Raw genomic sequence first — 17,597 nt, 5'->3', positions numbered from 1 at the left:
CCTGCCATTGGAGTGGAGGGGTGTCTTGACCCTTGACCTCTGCTCACATAAAAGCCTGAGAAATGGAAATCATGTTTATCATGGTTGTTTGTTTTATACAAATTTACTGTCTTTCTTTATCTAAACTGATATAAGAAAAAAAAAATCTTTTCTGAAATAGCCCAAGTCTGGTTCTTAATAGTCATGTGACTGTTTTTTCTGCCAGCCATGTGCTCCGTATCATTTTACTCTGAAATAACTATGCGGATTTCAGCTCAACCTGCCTTTGCTTATAATGCATGACATACCCCGTGAGGGAGCCTGAGAACAGACTCCTTTGAAAAGCAAGGTTCTCATAGTTGGCCTGTAACCATGGAAGCAGATGCCGTTTTCTTCTCACCCTGCTTACCTCTTTGCAGCCTCGAGCTGCTCCCTATTGTTAAAAGGGGTACGCCTTGATTTTTCTTCATCATGACCGAACTTGCCTCTTCTTCAAAGGGCATGATGCTGCAGGTCATTGGTCTAGACTGTTTGCACGGTCCAGAGAACAGCCTTGATGTAACCCTTGCTCCGTCTGAGCCACACCACCAGCCGTGCATCTGCAGACTGGAGGGGGACATTGGAGATCTGTATTTGAAAAGAAGTCTGTCTGATTTTGCCATTGTGCCTTTTCACTCATCGATCGAATGAATATCGAACCTTCTGTCGTTGCATGTGTGAAATAGATAGCTTAGCAAGCACTTTTGTGCCCAACCTGTGCAGTGGGCCAAAAGGTTTTCCTTTTAGCCTCAAGAATTTTTTCTTCAGACTTTATGAATTTCGTGTTAGCTTAAATTATTTATATGTCTTTATCCAACTGTTATGATGACCGTTTCAGTTACTTCGTCAGCAGTGACTTTCTTTTGGTATTAGAAGGAACATTTTCTTTTCTGTCAACTATGTTTGTTTTCCTTTTAAGCTTTTTAAGATCTTCTAGATTAATTCATTTGTAACTAGAAATAGTATAACTTTGACTGTAACCTATGAAGCCAAAAAGTTGAGGTGTTCTTTCAAGGAGATAATGAGATGGTGTCTATCATTTAACAGGTTTATTCCAGAAAGGTGAACTTGAACTGCCTCCAGGTAATTTCAGTGATTTGTAAGAGTAAGTAAATCAAATAATCACATTGATTTTAAATTAAACAAAATTGTTTGATAAGCTCTGTTTCAAGGGAAAGCTTTTCTTTGTTTTTGCCCATTAAAAAATTTGCAAAAATGTTATTCTGGAGCATTAAAATAGACTTAACATAAATTCATTATGATCTGTGAAAGGCATATAAAATCATGGCGATTTCATATGTTAAATAAATACTATATATTTATGATATATATCTTATGGCATGATTTAATTAGAAAGTACACAATATAAAAAGATTTTTACATTTCATTTTTAGTACAATTACAATTCACAGCTTGTCATCAATAACTAATGCTGACAATAACTAATAGCAACTATACCACCTGCTCATTCTAAAAAGCATTCTTTTACTGTGTTCTTGTAAAATCAGAATGACTTTAAAATGCCTCCTCTACTAATCTGCAGTATATTGCTTAGCAAGTACTGTCTGTATGTGTCATCAGTTTCTGTTTTGTTTTGTTTCATTTTAAGAACCCACTATTTCATACTTCAACGCATACCTATTTTCTCTAATTGCCACAGGCAAAGGGGAGGTCCCTGACAGAATAAAGAAGGTTATTGTGACAGATGAAACATAATTCACAATGAGTACTCTTTTCATCCAGCTCTAAGTAGCAGAGGATTACTTCCAAGCTGAATTTTGTGGCAGAATGTATGAGCTGATTTTATTAACACATAAGGATAGGGCAAAGGCAGAAAAACTATTTCTCCTCAGCTGGATGGTGGTTATTTTGTGTGTGTCTGTTTAGGGGCTTTATTTTGATCCACCTCAAGCAGAAGATATGCTGGCCAGAAGAGACTCTGAAGACATCGAGGGCGTAGGCGGGGAGGGTAGAAAATAAGAAATTTAAAGTAATAAAAGTTGTGGGTTTTCTATACTAGATAATGAAAAATGATGAACTAAATATACAGTATTTCTACATTCTTTGGCATGCACATGAAATAAAGTCATACTTTTTTTCAACAAATACAACAGCAGCAAAAGTAGGTAAATTTTATTTCATAAACTTACCTTTCTTTAGATGATTTTCTTTGTTTTTCATATTTTTAATTTCAAATGCTTTGTTAGATCTCTAGATGCCGTTTAGTTTTATAAGAGGGCTTAATATTAAACTTGGGTTAAATAGGTATATGTTTATTTGAATATTTCACTTGCTTTCAATTGTTTGTTTTGCTTTTAATGACAAGGATTTTATTGGATCTTTGTAAAATTTGTATATGTAAATACAAAAAATATTTTCCTTTCTATTTCTTATGAGGTCAAATTTTTAAATTAACTAAAAGAGGGGCAAAAACTTGTACTTGATAAATATCTGTGCATAATAAAAAGAAATCCCAGACTATAACATTTATTGCAATTCATTTGTTTTAAATAGATTTTTACTTACATTAACCATTTGGATTTAGTTATTCTTGAAAATTGTTTGTATTTTCTTCCCTAATACTTTATCGAAATTGTAGGTGAAATAGTTTTCTATCTGTGAAAGGGAAAGTGTACAGTTGTTCTGTCTGCTAGTATGCCTACTGTTACAAGACTTACAACAAAGTGCTATTTCCCTATGTTCTTGTCCAGAAAGTTTAAAAAAAAATCTAAATTCTAAATTGAAGTCTTTCTCAATTTATTGGATCCATTTCATATTTCAAATATTGTAATGAATAATTCAAATGCACTTAATTTAATTAGGTATTCCCTGGAAGGAGGAATAAGACTATAATCTACAACTATTTGTTATTTTTTTCTTAAATACAATAATTTGGTTATTTTGATATACAAATTATACAATTTGAATTAGCTGAAATGATTTCATTAAGTTGATTTTGCAGCTAAAAGCTAAATTAAATACACCATAATATTTATCTTGAAGTTTACCACTGTTCACTAATCTTTATGAAGATTTACTTCTATTGACTGATTTCTTGGTGAATGAATTGTTAATGTTTAAAAAGTGGTAATTTAAAAATAAGAGTGCTTATTCTATAACTTCAGAAAATACAAAAAATAATATAATTATGATTTTCTATTTGTTGATGAAAGCAGAAATCCTCCTCTGTCCTCCCTACACAAAAAAATAACTGAATTAAACATATGCCTTGCAAATATTTTAGAATATTCTTTTATTATGTTTTTGCTAACACAACTAAAAGATGATATTTTAACAAAATAAGAATTTCAAAGGAAAAATATAAAGATTTATGTAGCAATTACTGTCAGATTATCTGCAGAGATTTCCTATCTATAGTTTTATGTCTTCCTAATAATTACAGAAAAAAGCCAATTTACCTACTTTGGTATTTGGTAAAATTTTTCACTTCTGCTGTTATTTTATGACTATCCTCTTCATGTAATTTATTTGAAATAGCTGCACAATTTATATTTAGAAAGTATAAATGACTGAAGTGATATTTTTAATTGAACATAGGGGAAAGAAAAAAAGTTTCCGAATGATGATGTTGTTATTGAAATTGTTTAAATGTGTGGTTTATAGTATAGATTTTTAAACTAATAGGTTTTGTTTTGTTCATAGTTAAGTGGAGCATACCAAATGGTTATATCTAAAAGTAAAATTCATTTGCACTCACTGAATATTATAAAATATTATATAAGAAAATAACTGTACGGCCCTGAGGATGAGACTTTGTTTTGCAATTACATGACAGCTTTTTAAAAATAACATCATGCAACCTGAAAATGATATCATTATATTGTTTCCATAAAGAATTTACCTGAACACCCAGCATAGTGCTGCAAAAAATAATAGAAATAGAGGCCAGTGTATTTTATTTCGGGTATGATCTTTGCAGAGTCAACCTCTGTTTTATTCAAAATTTATTTCCTGTGTTTCAGGCCCAGAACATTTTTCATATTGCATTCTTCTTCCTCCCTCTCCCTAAAACACATTTTGCTATAAACTTCTGCACCAATCACTAGGAAAGACACAAACAGTAGTAGCGGTTCAGGAAGCAGCCCCGTGAATGTAAAAATCACAGACTTTGATTTTATAAGACAAGTTGGATAGGAGTCAAAACTGCCACATGCGGTGTGAAAAAATGCCACCCTGGTGTGAACAAAAGGTTTAAAATGGAGTCAAGAAGCGTGCAAGCTCGATGTCTAAGCTTTTCCTGTGAATTGTCTGCCACAACCTGCAGGGTATCAAGTGGGCCGGGAAGAATAGAGAGCTCTTGGAAGCTACAACTGAGAAACATCGGCAGTCAAATGTGTTAGTTTTTGTTTTTGTTTTGTTTTTTAATTTATTTTGTTTTGTTTTGTTTTGTCTCATTTAGGCATCATTATACTAAACTGTTTTACCCAAAACATAAAACAAATCCAAAAAAAAGTCACATAATGTGTGAAGAAACTGTTGCTTACAAATGAATTGTTACTTTTTTTTTTTTTGCATCCCTTCATTTATAGCAAAGCAAATTTATCAACTGCACTTTATAGTTTAAATTCCTTGTTTTGTGGGCTTGAGTTCTGTTTACAAAATGATGAACAGGAATAGAGGCTCATGAAGTCCTAAAAATTAGAATCTAAAACGTAACTATAACACGCATATTTGGTTAACTTCTAAATTACCAAGAAAAGGTGGAGAAAAAAGACTGAGTTCACTATTGGAAACAAGTATTTCATTTTTTGATAAATAATGCAATAACTCTGAATTCAGCAGGAATAGACCCTTCAAGAAACACTACTACAATATCCTGCTATAGTAAGCCAATTACACCTTTCTCTAATATTTTGCAATGTAAAAATTTACTCACAAATAATCAGTCATTAAACCATCATCATTTGCTTAAATAACAATAAAAGACAATTCAATTTTAAGGACAATTAAAAGGTATACCATTGTGTCATAACCCTCACTTCAATAATCTTAATATGTGTATAAAGGCACAACTCTATGAATGCTAATTACGTAATAAATTATGAATAACATTTAAAGAAAGTAACATTTCCTAGGTGATTGTGATCTCATCAATACAACACATTTAAATGCCTCAACAAACATCTTTGATGAGCATTGAAAAGATCCTTAAACTTCAAAGCCAGTTTTATTACATTTGCATCTTATCTCTTATTAAAGATTGGGTCTAAAGCCAGCAAATCCCATTGGTTACGAATGCAGGTCAAGACAGGAACATTTTTCTATTTACTCTTTGTAACACTGGATAAAAATCAATCTGCTACTTTCATTACAACCATACAATCAATTCCATTTAAAGTATAATACAACAGCCAAGTCCAAGGACAATATGGATTCTTGGAAAAAGCTTATACCGTTTGCAGGGCTGTACTTGATACAGCTCCTGGTAAATTGTTTTCTTTTTAATTAGTGTACCTGGTCATTTAAAGCAAATATGCCTAAATGAGTATTGCAATGTAGGATCCAACCAAAAATGGAGAGTACTCTCTTCATTTAAGCTGCATTTAAAAAAATCCTTTTTAAACAATAAAAACGTTAGGAGAAAGAATTCTTTCTATTTTTAATCTAATATGACATAGCCATTTTGATATTTCAAGCAAAATTTGCACACACCAAAACTTCTACCTTGAAATTAGCATAAGAAATCCTTTATTTAAAATACCAGCTTCCTCTCATCTCTCAGCAAAATGACTTTATTTGGATTACTCTTACTTTACATCAAAATGACCAAGATTACTGCTGCTAGATTTTTTCTTGCACAAAGCATATCCCAGTAAACAAAAGAAATATGCCCACTGTATACTCCATTTACACATAATAGAATCACTATTTTAAATTCTTTTTAAGCACTAAACGTAAGATAATCTTCATATATGTAAATTATTAGAAAGCACAGATAATCCACTGTATACCAACACTAATGGTGGTTCAATGATTTATTTTCCCTTTATTTAATTTTTTTCCCAGCTTTATTAAGATAGAATGACAAATTTAAAAATGGTATATATTTATAGTATACAGTCTCGTGGTTTGATATATACAAATGCATTGTACAATGATTAAATCACCTCACATACGTATTTTTGTGGTGAGAACTTTTAAGATCTATTCTTGTAAAATTTTTTGAGTATAAGATACAATATGTTATTATTAACTAGTTGCCACGCTGTAAAATAGATCTCTGGAACATATTCATTCTTACACTCTATATACTTTCACCATCTCCCATTCCTCCCTCACTTTATTTTAGAAATAAGGATATTTTCCTTTTTCACATCAGTTTTAAACATTTCAATTTACAGTCTCATGATTTTCTCAAACATGTAATAAACGAATGTCTTCAAGAAAATCACAATTTATAGCTCTCTGAGTTATAATATTGAAATATATTCCTTATTAAAAATGCAGTATGCCCCTTCCATAGATGAGGAATAATTCAAATTTAAATTAAATAATTTGGTGGTTTTATTAAAAACAATCTATGTCATTTAATGCAAATCATATGATCCTGAAATTTTGGAGTTTGGAAAAGTTTTATCCACTTAGAAAAACAATTTCAAATTTTGCTTTAATATTTTATTCTTTCTGCAAAACCTTATAATGTCACATTTCTCTGTCATCTTTTAATAATCTGTTTATTATAATAACTATTATTAGTGAAACTCTCTTTCTAGTGATAGGAAGTAAACTGAACTTTTTTCAAGCGAAGCCTATGGATAATGCCTGAGACATGAAGGTACTCCCACATCTTCTATGGTGCTCCAGATGTTCTCACCCAGAAACAGGCATCATTTTTGCTACATTTTTTGCGTACATTAGCAATGCCTAATGAATCCAATGTCAAAGCCTCCAGACACATCGTCACTGCCCAGCAGACATCCAGAGGATGTTCGCCTCCAATCCACCTCAAGAACCCAATTTCTGATGGCCTTGCACAGCCTTCAACACAGCTGCTGTTCAGTTTTGTTTCCTTCTTTACATTGGCCTCCAACACTGACGGCATCTGAGTCTATTCTCGCCTCTCTCTGATCTATCAGACTCTAGTCCTTAGACTGAGCAGGCGCCACACTCACAGATGACTTGCAGAAATCATGCTCTAGGCCACAAAACTTCATCAGAGCAAATTCAGAATGCAGAGGTCAGAGATAGACAGGCCAAGCAAGCCTCTGACAGTAACTCAGCTGACACACGGATAGACTAGGACAGAGTGAATGCTAAAGTAAATGTTAGCTTAGGCCATTCATTATACAATCACTTAGAAAGCAAAAAAATTGTTTCAAGTACATGGGCCGTAACTTAAATGAGAGATGTACCACTTTCGTGTTTATACACAGGCAAGCAAACAAACAAACAAAAAACACTTATATGCTCATTTTAATATTTTTTTGTAATTTTTTTATGTTAATGTCATGTTGTTTTTATATGTTTCTAAAGCCCAATACCACTGCTGTTAAACTTGCATCCCTGAGATGGCATTTAACATATTCTTTATTTTAAGTTTTGTATCCCACCCCATCAGATATCCTTTTAAATGAAAGATAAACTTCCTGAAAAGTCAGAAACGGGTTAATCCTTCAGAGTCTATCCAAGTTTCTCTGGAATGTCAGGATTTCCTAAAGGAAGATCAGAAATCACTAGCTATATTTCCTCAGCTTTTTTATTTTTCTCTAACATTTGAAAAAAAGAGGGCTAAATATGATTTACTTTTCTTTTTAAAATTAAATTTGTTCACAGATGCTCAGTTTCATATATCAAATCATAAAACATGATACTTTTCCATGTTGAAGGGATTTTTAAAACAATCTAATTAACATAATTTTGTATTACTTTTCCATTAGCTATACTACATTTTGGTAAAAGTAATGAGCTTGAGTTAATACTTTTTTTAAAGAAAGTGTTTAAAACTATTTTTAAATGTCAAGACTTTATAAATAATATTTTATGTCACAAAATTATAGCCCCATGCTAAATATGCTTATAATATATCCTAAATAGGCAATGAAAACTTTATATGCTTTCATTGTTGCTTTGGACTAAAAGTAAAACCCCATCTATGAGCCACACTGTTCACTAATCAAAGAAAATACATGTCACTGTGATTTTAGGAAAAAAAAATCTATCTTAGTTTATATTGTTCTTTAAAGCAAAGCCTCAAGTTCAAATCTTGAGCCCAGTGCACTGCCTCACACTTCTCAATTTATATTTAATAATGTCAAAATACAATTTAGACATTTGTAGTATTATAGCTTTTGCTATCAAAAGCCAATACACTTCAATTTATACATATAATTGTGAAACTTGTTCTAGAAATGGAAAACTATTGCCCTCTAAGCATATTTTACTCTAAAAAACATTGAATAAAAGTTGGAACATGACAATATTTCTAGAGAGCATTATTTCTTCCATACAGTCAGATAACAACCATATGTTTATATATATATGGTTTGAAAGATAAATATAATAAGCTATAAAAACTTGCAATAAATTGGCAACTGTTCTTTGGGGGATATGATTTTTTATTAGAGGCCTTGCTCTCAAAAGACATTTCTGAAGTAACTCATAAACTAGTATAGACATTGACAACATTTTACATCAAATAGTCCTTTGGTCTAAAATCCAATCATTCATTCAAGTAACATATTATTGTTATTTTTAGACAGAGTCTCACTCTGTTGCCCAGTGCCAAATCTCAGCTAGCGGCAACCTCCACCTCTCAGGTCCAAGCAATTCTCATGCCTCAGTCTCCCGAGTAGCTGGGATTACAGGTGCCCACCACCACACCAGGTTAATTTTTGTACATTTGTAGAGACAGGGTTTCGCCATGTTGGCCAGGCTGGTCTCGAACTCCTGGCCTCAAGTGATCCACCCACCTTGGCCTTCCAAAGTTCTGGGATTACAGGCATGAACCTCTGCTCCCGGCCAAACTAACATTTTTTAATTGCCTTTATGCTATCCTGGGTTTGAAGGAAATTTGTTCATTCAACATATATTTTCTATCTATCTATTTAGCAATGTTCAAGCTTCTAAAAACGCAATATGGATTATTTTAAATGATCGGAGGATTATATGCTATGATAGAGAATAATGAGAATGAAGAAGAGAAAGAGTTCTTGCATAGACAGAATGGTCAGGAAAGGCCAGGAGAAAAGGTCTTCAGAAGGCAACAGAAGGCAATGCGTGAAATGAGTTTTTAAAATGAGAATGACCCCGTTATGGGAATCAGAACACACCAAGTTACTGCACTAGATGGAACAGCTTGTGTGAGGGACCAAAGGCAGAAAGACACTCAGCATATTAGGAAAGGCTAGGATCTTATTCCCAAGGCATTAGACACCCGAGGTACCATCTCTCAGAAATGAGATGTGGGATATAACATTTTTTTAAATCTCCTTAGATTTGGGGACCATCAATTGCAACCCAATATATTAGGCAATAATTATTAACAATATCATAAACAATCCTTGTGGCGTTACTTGGTGAATAATCTGGTCTTCTCATTTTGCTTAACTGAAAAAAATTGCATACTTGGGACACTGGTTTATGATTTTTTTCTCAAGAGCAAATGAAACCATTTCCTTCCTATAGGTTAATGCTAACGGGTCAATTTGGCTATTGGTTGAGGTATGTGATTCTGGTAGCAAATATATACCTAACATTCTCAGTCAAGAACAGGTGTGTCCTCTGAGTTTACCTACTTATACGGCAAAATAATTCACCAATGATATTATTTCCTTTAATTCTATGTTTTGTCTAAGTACTCAGCCACAAAATTTAAGGGCATCATATTATACATGAAGAGCATTGACTCAAGTAGTTTCAGTATACTAGCAACTAAACAAATTGAGTAGCATACATGTATGCTGCTTCTTTATGTTACGATTAGACATGATACTATTTTCTACTTAACAACCAGGAATATTCAATGATAATTTACGTTTTTAAGAAAAATTTTTAAGTTAAGTGTTTAGATCTCTTTTGGGAAGATAAAATGTGTTCATTAAATGCTCTAAAGATTGGATAGGCAGTTCAGATCATTCTGAATAGGCTGTGGCCCAAGCAGGATAAGAAATTAATAACACAACTACTAAGACAAATTACAAGGTGTTTCTGCTAAATAAGATACTTAATAACAAGTTTCATTACATTTTTCCAGCCACTTAAAAACAAATTGTTGCAGCACTGTAAATTCTGGATATTAGAACACAAAATTGAAAGCAACATGTTTCAAACTTACCATGGATATACAATAGTTGACATTTTTAACTGTGGCTTCCCTTTACTGAACTTCTCCCGAAACAAGTATCTTGCTCCTTTTCAAAGTCTAATTTACAGATATACCCCTTCTTGGAAATTTATGTTTAATCATGTAGAAGATGAAAATAAAGCTACAAAGAATGCTTAATACACTTAAGTGTAGAATTTTGTACTTAATATTGATGGCCCACTTTTTTTTTCTTTTTTTTTTTTTTTTGCGACAGAGTCTTGCTCTGTCATCCAGGCTGGAGTGGCGTGGCGCAATCTCGGCTCACCGCAACCTCTGCCTCCTGGATTCAAGCAATTCTCCTGCCTCAGCCTCCTGAGTAGCTGGGATTACAGGCACGTGCCACCCCGCCTGGCTAATTTTTGTATTTTTAGTAGAGATAGGGTTTCAGCATGTTGGCCAGGCGGGTCTCAAACTCCTGACCTCTTGATCCACCTGCCTCGGCCTCCCAGAGTGCTGGGATTACAGGCGTGAGTCACCGCGCTCGGTGATGGTCCACTTTTCTAAGTGCATTAGATACTTTGGCTTTAATTTAAAAGTTTTTTGACATGGGTCATCTAAACCAATAATTACATACTGAAATGCTCTTTTGGTGTTCAATTTGATAAGTCTAATTTAAAATCAGAGTTAAAGTTGTCACTTTATATAAGATTTTGTTTATTTTGGGTATATATCAGTGCATTACATTAAAAGTGTTTAATTGGAGTACCATTATATAGGAGGTATTAGGTGGCAAAGTAAGAATTTCAAAGTAGGTGGCTGTGAACACACTGAAACTATATAAGGCCTGAAATGAAGAGACGTGAGAGGGTTTTCCGAGGAAGATTTCTTTGGGGAGCATTGGGCCTGCCTTTCCACTCAATTTTAATGAAAGAGATTTCAGTAGGACCACTTGGGGAGCTGAAGTTTGAAGACAGAGTGGAATTGACTTTGAATCCTGCCTGGACAATGTAAATGTCACACTTGGATTAGCTAACTGCTTCAGCCTTCGATTCAAGAAGAGCTTCCTACAATGTTGATATCTGCTTAAATTCCCAGAATTCGTCAGTGCAAAAATAGAAGAATATAGCCTGTGAGCCATACTTGTGTTCCCAAGCATGAAAAGAAGCTCTGTAACAGAACACCTGGAAGGATACTGGACATCATAAGGGAGAAAGTTGTGCGGAACAGATCCCTAAAAAGGTGAGCTGAGGATGACACACAATGAGAGGAAACTCTATTACCCAACACACAGGAAGTACAGTCAAATGTTCCCAGTGGGGTCCTCTGATATGCACCCAAAAGCACCCAAAGGGCATAAACTACCCTCCCTGGATAGCGGAAAGTGCAGTAGAGACAGTAACAGTAAAATGGGGGTTCCTGGATATCCATACTTCACCCCTCTGCAACTTTGATCACTGTGCAGTAGAAACTGTCCTTAAGAAGATGCTGAAGGAGGAATGCAAGCCTAAGGTGGGGAAGAACAGAAGGTTCTCCCTTCTGCTTCTGAGGCCGGGAATATCTTGCCTGCAGTAGATCCCATCTAGGCAAAAGGAGTGATGAGTTGAGAGGTATATTAGTCTGTTCTCACACTGCTAATAAAGATATACCTAAGAATGGGTAATTTATAAAGGAAAGAGGTTTAATTGACCCACAGTTCTGCAGGGCTGGGAAGTCTCAGAAAACTTACAATCATGGCGGAAGGGGAAGCAAACACGTTCTTCTTCACATGGCTCAGGAGAGAGAAGAATGAGAGCCCCGCCAAAGGGGGAGCCCCTTATAAAACCATCAGATCCCGTGAAAACCAACTGACTATTAGGAGAACAGGATGGGGGGAACTGGCCCCATGATTCAATTATCTTCACCTGGTCCCCCCCACAACACGTGGGGATTATGGAAACTACAATTCAAGGTGCGAGTTGGGTGGGGACACAGACAAACCATATCAAGAGGGATGACCAACAGCCAGTTAATACAGGACATTTGCACCTTTTTTAAAAGTTCAATTTGTGTGCAATGAAAAGACTTTGGAAGGTTTTAAGAAAAGAATGACATTATCAGATCTATGAGTTAAAAATATAAATCGGATTGCTCTATGGGAAAGAGGATAGAGAAAGAGAAGGATTAAAAACTGAAGAAGAACAGTTGGGGTGTTATTGCAATAGTTCTGCTGTGAGAGAAGAGCGTCGCATTCTAGGGTGGTAGCAATGGAGATAAACAGAATGGGATGGTTTAAAAATATATTTGTGAGGTAAAAGTAACAGCACTTGTTGATCGACAAGATTGGGGTAATTATAGAAAGAGAGGTCAAGTATGACATCTGGGTTTCTGGCCTGAGCAATTGGGTGGATGAGGGAATTTAACAAGGGTGGATAGTAAAATAAGGCTGGAAATCCAACAAGAGTGGGTTGATGTCAGGCCGGAAACTCAGCATCTCCAAAATTTTCTATTAGAGGAATGTACAAGTCCTCCCCAAACATAAATTTCCTTCCCTATTCCTTGCAGAATTGTTGGCCACTCTTTCCAGCCTCCAGGGATATGACTATTTCCCTTAATAATGTCAAAGAATTTGCATCAATCCCTAATTGCCAATGATCTGTTTTTACTATCTTCATTACCATTTTCTTGATAGTATCCCCAGCCTTTACTAAACTTGCTATTCTACATCCAGCAATACGTTTTCTCAGATTTTTTAGCTTTCTTTTTGTTTGTTTTGCAAGCTATTACTTAAAACATTTACGTCAGCTATAATGGTCAAAGTTGTTGGAATTTAAAATAAATAGCACAAAAGGAGACTGTGATAGAGTGCTAAGATCATTTGAGGTAGGTTGTGTTAATAGTAATTAGCTAACAATTTAGAGTACAATCCGTCATATTAGTTCTCATTGTCTGAAAGTTTAAAATAGCATTCCAAGCCCATAAATAGTAGACTATATTATTTTTCTCTGTATTTATGTTTTTTGTTTGTTTGTTTGTTTGTTTGAGATGGTGTTTTGCTCTTGTTGCCCAGGCTGGAGTGCAATGGCGCTATCTCAGCTCACTGCAACCTCCGCCTCCCGGGTTCAAGCGATTCTCCTGCCTCAGCCTCCCAAATAGCTGGGATCACAGGCATGCACCACCACACCAGCTAGTTTTGTATTTTTATATATGTTTCATTTTTATAAAAGTGATTGAGAAACAGGATTAAAATCAATTAGCAGAACCAACATTAATTTCTTAGTTTTGATCACTGGATTGCAGTTACATCATATATTAACATTAGGAAAGCAAGGTGAAGTGTATATAAAAACTGTGTATACTATCTTGTAACTTTTCTGTAAGCCTAAAATTATCTCAAAATAAAAAATTTTAAAAATCAGCAATGTGAGGTCATTTAAAAGGGGTATATGTATACAAAATCTCTGAAAGAGAAAGATATTCAAATACCAGCATTAAGGGCTCTTATTCAGTGTTATGTCTTTATTCTTGATTAAATACATGAGTTCATTTACATTTGCAAATCAAATCTGATTGCATTACATAAGATAAAACAGGAATATATACATAAATATATGACTACATAAGATGACTTGGAGCTTAATGAATAAACAAGAGTTAATGTTACTTAAATAATTATAAAAGAGCTAAGAATCTACCATGAATCTCAGTCAAAATTTGCTTACATTATGGGCCAGTTTACACTTTTCGTTAAGAAAAAATATTTAATAAATTTCCAGAGTTCTAGGAAAGCCTCTTAGCTTTACCTAATCTGTTAACTCGACACCATTTTTCCATTTACTCAGGCACAAAATGTCAGTTGTCTTTAACCCTTCTGCTTCCTTTTTTGTTGTTGTTTCACCCAAACACTTCCTAAGTCATGCCAAAACTTCATCTTCATTATATTCACTTTTGTCTCACATTAAGTCCTTATTGCTTCTCTTACATATTACATAAGAACATCCTCTTACATATCATTCTCACACTCCTTGACTCAAATGATACCTTCTACATACATATGGCAATTCATTCTTCATAGATTATAGGCTTGATTATGGTCAAAAGGCTTCAAAAGAAATATATTATCTGGAAAACAATAGGAAAATAGAAAAACAACACACTCCCCTAGAACCTAGTCTACAGGTGAACACTTTGGTATCTTTCCAACCTCAACTCACACCCCTTCTTTCCATGTATACACCCTGCACTCCTGCCAAAGTAGATTGTCTACTTTCCCTAAAAAGGCCCTACACTCTTCCATTTTTACTTTTATTCATGTTGTTTTCCTCCAGCTGAAAATGTTAGTGCTCTCATTCATTCAAAGGACCAGCTTTAATACAGAAACCCAGGATCTGCTTACCAAGCTAGTTAAGATGACAGAGTGGTCCTGCCCTTTACAGGCTTCCAATGCAATAGTCCACTTTTCCCATGCAACTTTTCTGATCCACCTGTCGATATGTAGGTTTTCCCTCCTTGGACCTGCTTTCTTTGTTGTCATGGCTTCTGTATTTCTGTGTTCTGTTTTATAGTGACTCATACACTGATATGGTGCTCCCAAGTGTTGCTTCCATAAGGTCCAAAACTGTTTGCATACATTTTTCTACAACTCGAAATGTCCAACAGAGGAGAGGATACTCAGTAAAATCATTAGAATTAAGTTTAAAACCAAAGGTATTCTCTAAAAAGCAGGGATTACTCAGTTCCTGATGAACTCCTCCCTTTCCTACCCTAAGCTTACTACAACTTTGTCAAATTAGTTTTTAGGCTTAAAATATTGACAAGCATGCTACTTGGACAATAGTGCTTTTTTAGAGTTTGGGTCAATAATAATCAGTGATCCACATTTAAATGTGACATGCTTGTAATTGCTTTTTCTGTCATAGAAACTACATGTCTCTTTTATTCTACATGCTGTTCAAAATTTCCAACGGAAGAAAGGCATAGCTGAGGTTTGTCTATCTTCAGTTCACTCTATTTGGAATCTTATTCTGTCTTTGTATTCATTATCTAATATTTACAGGATGTTGCATATGGTTGTTTGGACTGAGCCCTGTGAAAGGAAGATTGGCCAGGGTGGTGAGTGAGATTGAAATATAGCCCAGGCTCTTCTCACCAAGCCCTAAGCATGAGTCCAATTACACCTGCAAGGGTACACGTGTCATGTGCATAGAGGAAAGGGCACCTTTAGTAATTTACATGAAGTACAAGTGGGGATTCACATAGTCAATTAATGTTAATATATTGCACAGAAACATTTCAATACGAAAATCCTTGGGCTTTTTAAAGTCCAATTTTATTAATAGGAGTGCAATTTTCACATAAGTGTATTTCAACATAGAAACAGTAAAGAATTCTATGAATTAAACATACAGGTTCTCCCAAGAAATAATAAAAAGATACATTGGGTCATTGGCTTGATTTCTTTTCCAATGTAAGATTGTTCCCTCTTGCATATTTTCATTGTTTTGTCCCATATGAGTTTAAACGATTTAAGCTATGGTTCTTACTCCATTTCCCAAGGGTGCATATTCAAGAGTCTGATAGACGTCACTGATACTGAGTTGAAGAGTTGGGGGGTGGGTGTTTATATTTTATGTTTCTTTGGTGAAGTATCCTGGCTACAATTCAGGGCACTGAGTTATTACTCTTTTTGTGTGTGTGTGATGGAGTCTCGATCTGTCACCTAAGCTGAAGTGCAGTGGCGCGATCTTGACTCACTGCAACCTCCACTTCCCAGGTTCAAGAGATTCTCATGTCTCAGCCTCCCGGGGTTATTACACTTATATTCACTATTGTATTATTATTATATCAGTAAACATCTCCTATTGGCCAACTATTGTGTTGATAATGTTTATTATCTCCAATTCTCTCTGCAAACCAGCCTTATACGTAATTTCCATTTTTTTATAGGATAAAACTGAGGTGTTTAGTGATTTCTCCAAGTCCAGAAGGAAAGCATGTGTCTAAAATGAGATTATAATCCAGGTCCTCCTGGCTACAAAATAACTTTTCACTCCTTCAGATAAAGTCTTGCAAACTATGTCCCACTTTCCTTAATAAATTCATTCAACAAATATTTATCAAATACTTCTTTTGTGCCCTGAATTCTTCTAGATCCTGGGGATAAGCAAAAGAGACAATGCCTTTGCTATTATGGGACTATGTTAGGAAAAGGACAACAAACAAATACAGAAATATATAATGTGAGTCCAGGTATTGACAAGTACCATGATGCTAAACAAATGAGGATAATGAGATGAGAGGAATGAGTTGGAAGTAATGGTTGGGAGGTTGGATAACGTCTTTCTGAGGAAGAGATGCTTTAGTGGTAGCCTGAATGTAACAAAGAGAAACCCATATGAAGGCTGAGTGTCCCAGGCAGATAGAGTAAGTGTAAAGTCTCTGAGGTTAGAAGGATTAAGGCACGTTAGAGGAACATCTTCAAGGCCAGTGTCATTAGGACATGATATGCAATGGAGAGTGGTAGGAAATGAAGCCAGACACATATGCAGCAGCTTCAAAATGTAGGCTCAAGCAGTCGAGGGTATGCAGTTAAAATTTCTTCTAATGAGAGACTATAGAAAAGCTTTATCTAATTTACAGTTTTGAAAAATCACCTTAACTGGTGTGAGCAAAATTAACTCTAGGGGGAGAAGAATGAAAACGGAAATATCAGTTAGAGGGCTATTGTAGCAGATGACAGTGGCTTCAGAAAAAGCGGTAGTTCTGGGGGTATGGGGAATTGACTGTACTGGAACAGAGTTGAAAGTAAAGTTGGCAAGACTTGCGGATAGAAAGAATGTGAGTGTCAGGAAAAAAAGAGAAATCTATCACACCTTGCCTTTACACTGGAGTTACTGGGTGGGTGAATGTTGGTACCATTTACTGAGACGGGAAATTGGAAAGGAGCAGGATTTCAGGAGTAGATGAGTGGGAAAATATGAGGCCTGTTTCACACATGTCATTTCTTTTTATGACAATTTATACATCTCTCTCCCATTTTGAATGTATAATGTTTTAGTCTACATCAAAAAAGATCTAAAGGGTGTTGGCAGATAGGTACCTCCCAAGAATGTATACAAGATGTGAAAATAATGTTTCCCTACATACGTTCACTCACCCACCTGCCCAAAATACAAAAGTGCCCCTATTGTTTTATATTATAGCTACATATTTATTCATTGAGACACGTAATTTCATTTGGATCATGAAACCACTGATTAAAGTCAACCAGAGAACATGCAATGAATGTTAGTCCTTTTTTTTGCTCTAGATAATCCCTGTGATGTCCTGAGGCAATCTT

At 34.9% G+C, this 17,597-nt stretch overlaps 1 long non-coding RNA gene across 1 annotated transcript; it reads left to right on the top strand.

Annotated features, from left to right (window-relative positions):
• Positions 1 to 394: 394 nt before the first annotated feature.
• LOC117977308 (uncharacterized) lies at positions 395 to 17,543 on the top strand. The gene is made up of 3 exons (XR_010111144.1): positions 395 to 11,521; positions 15,178 to 15,243; positions 16,205 to 17,543. It is a non-coding gene; the product is annotated as an uncharacterized LOC117977308 (long non-coding RNA).
• The last annotated feature ends 54 nt before the right edge of the window (positions 17,544 to 17,597 follow it).

Source organism: Pan paniscus, chromosome 22 (genome assembly GCF_029289425.2).
Source record: "Pan paniscus chromosome 22, NHGRI_mPanPan1-v2.0_pri, whole genome shotgun sequence".
Taxonomy (NCBI): Eukaryota; Metazoa; Chordata; class Mammalia; order Primates; family Hominidae; genus Pan; species Pan paniscus.
Note: the sequence above shows the minus strand (reverse complement) of the source record. Positions and strands in the feature narration are given on the sequence as shown.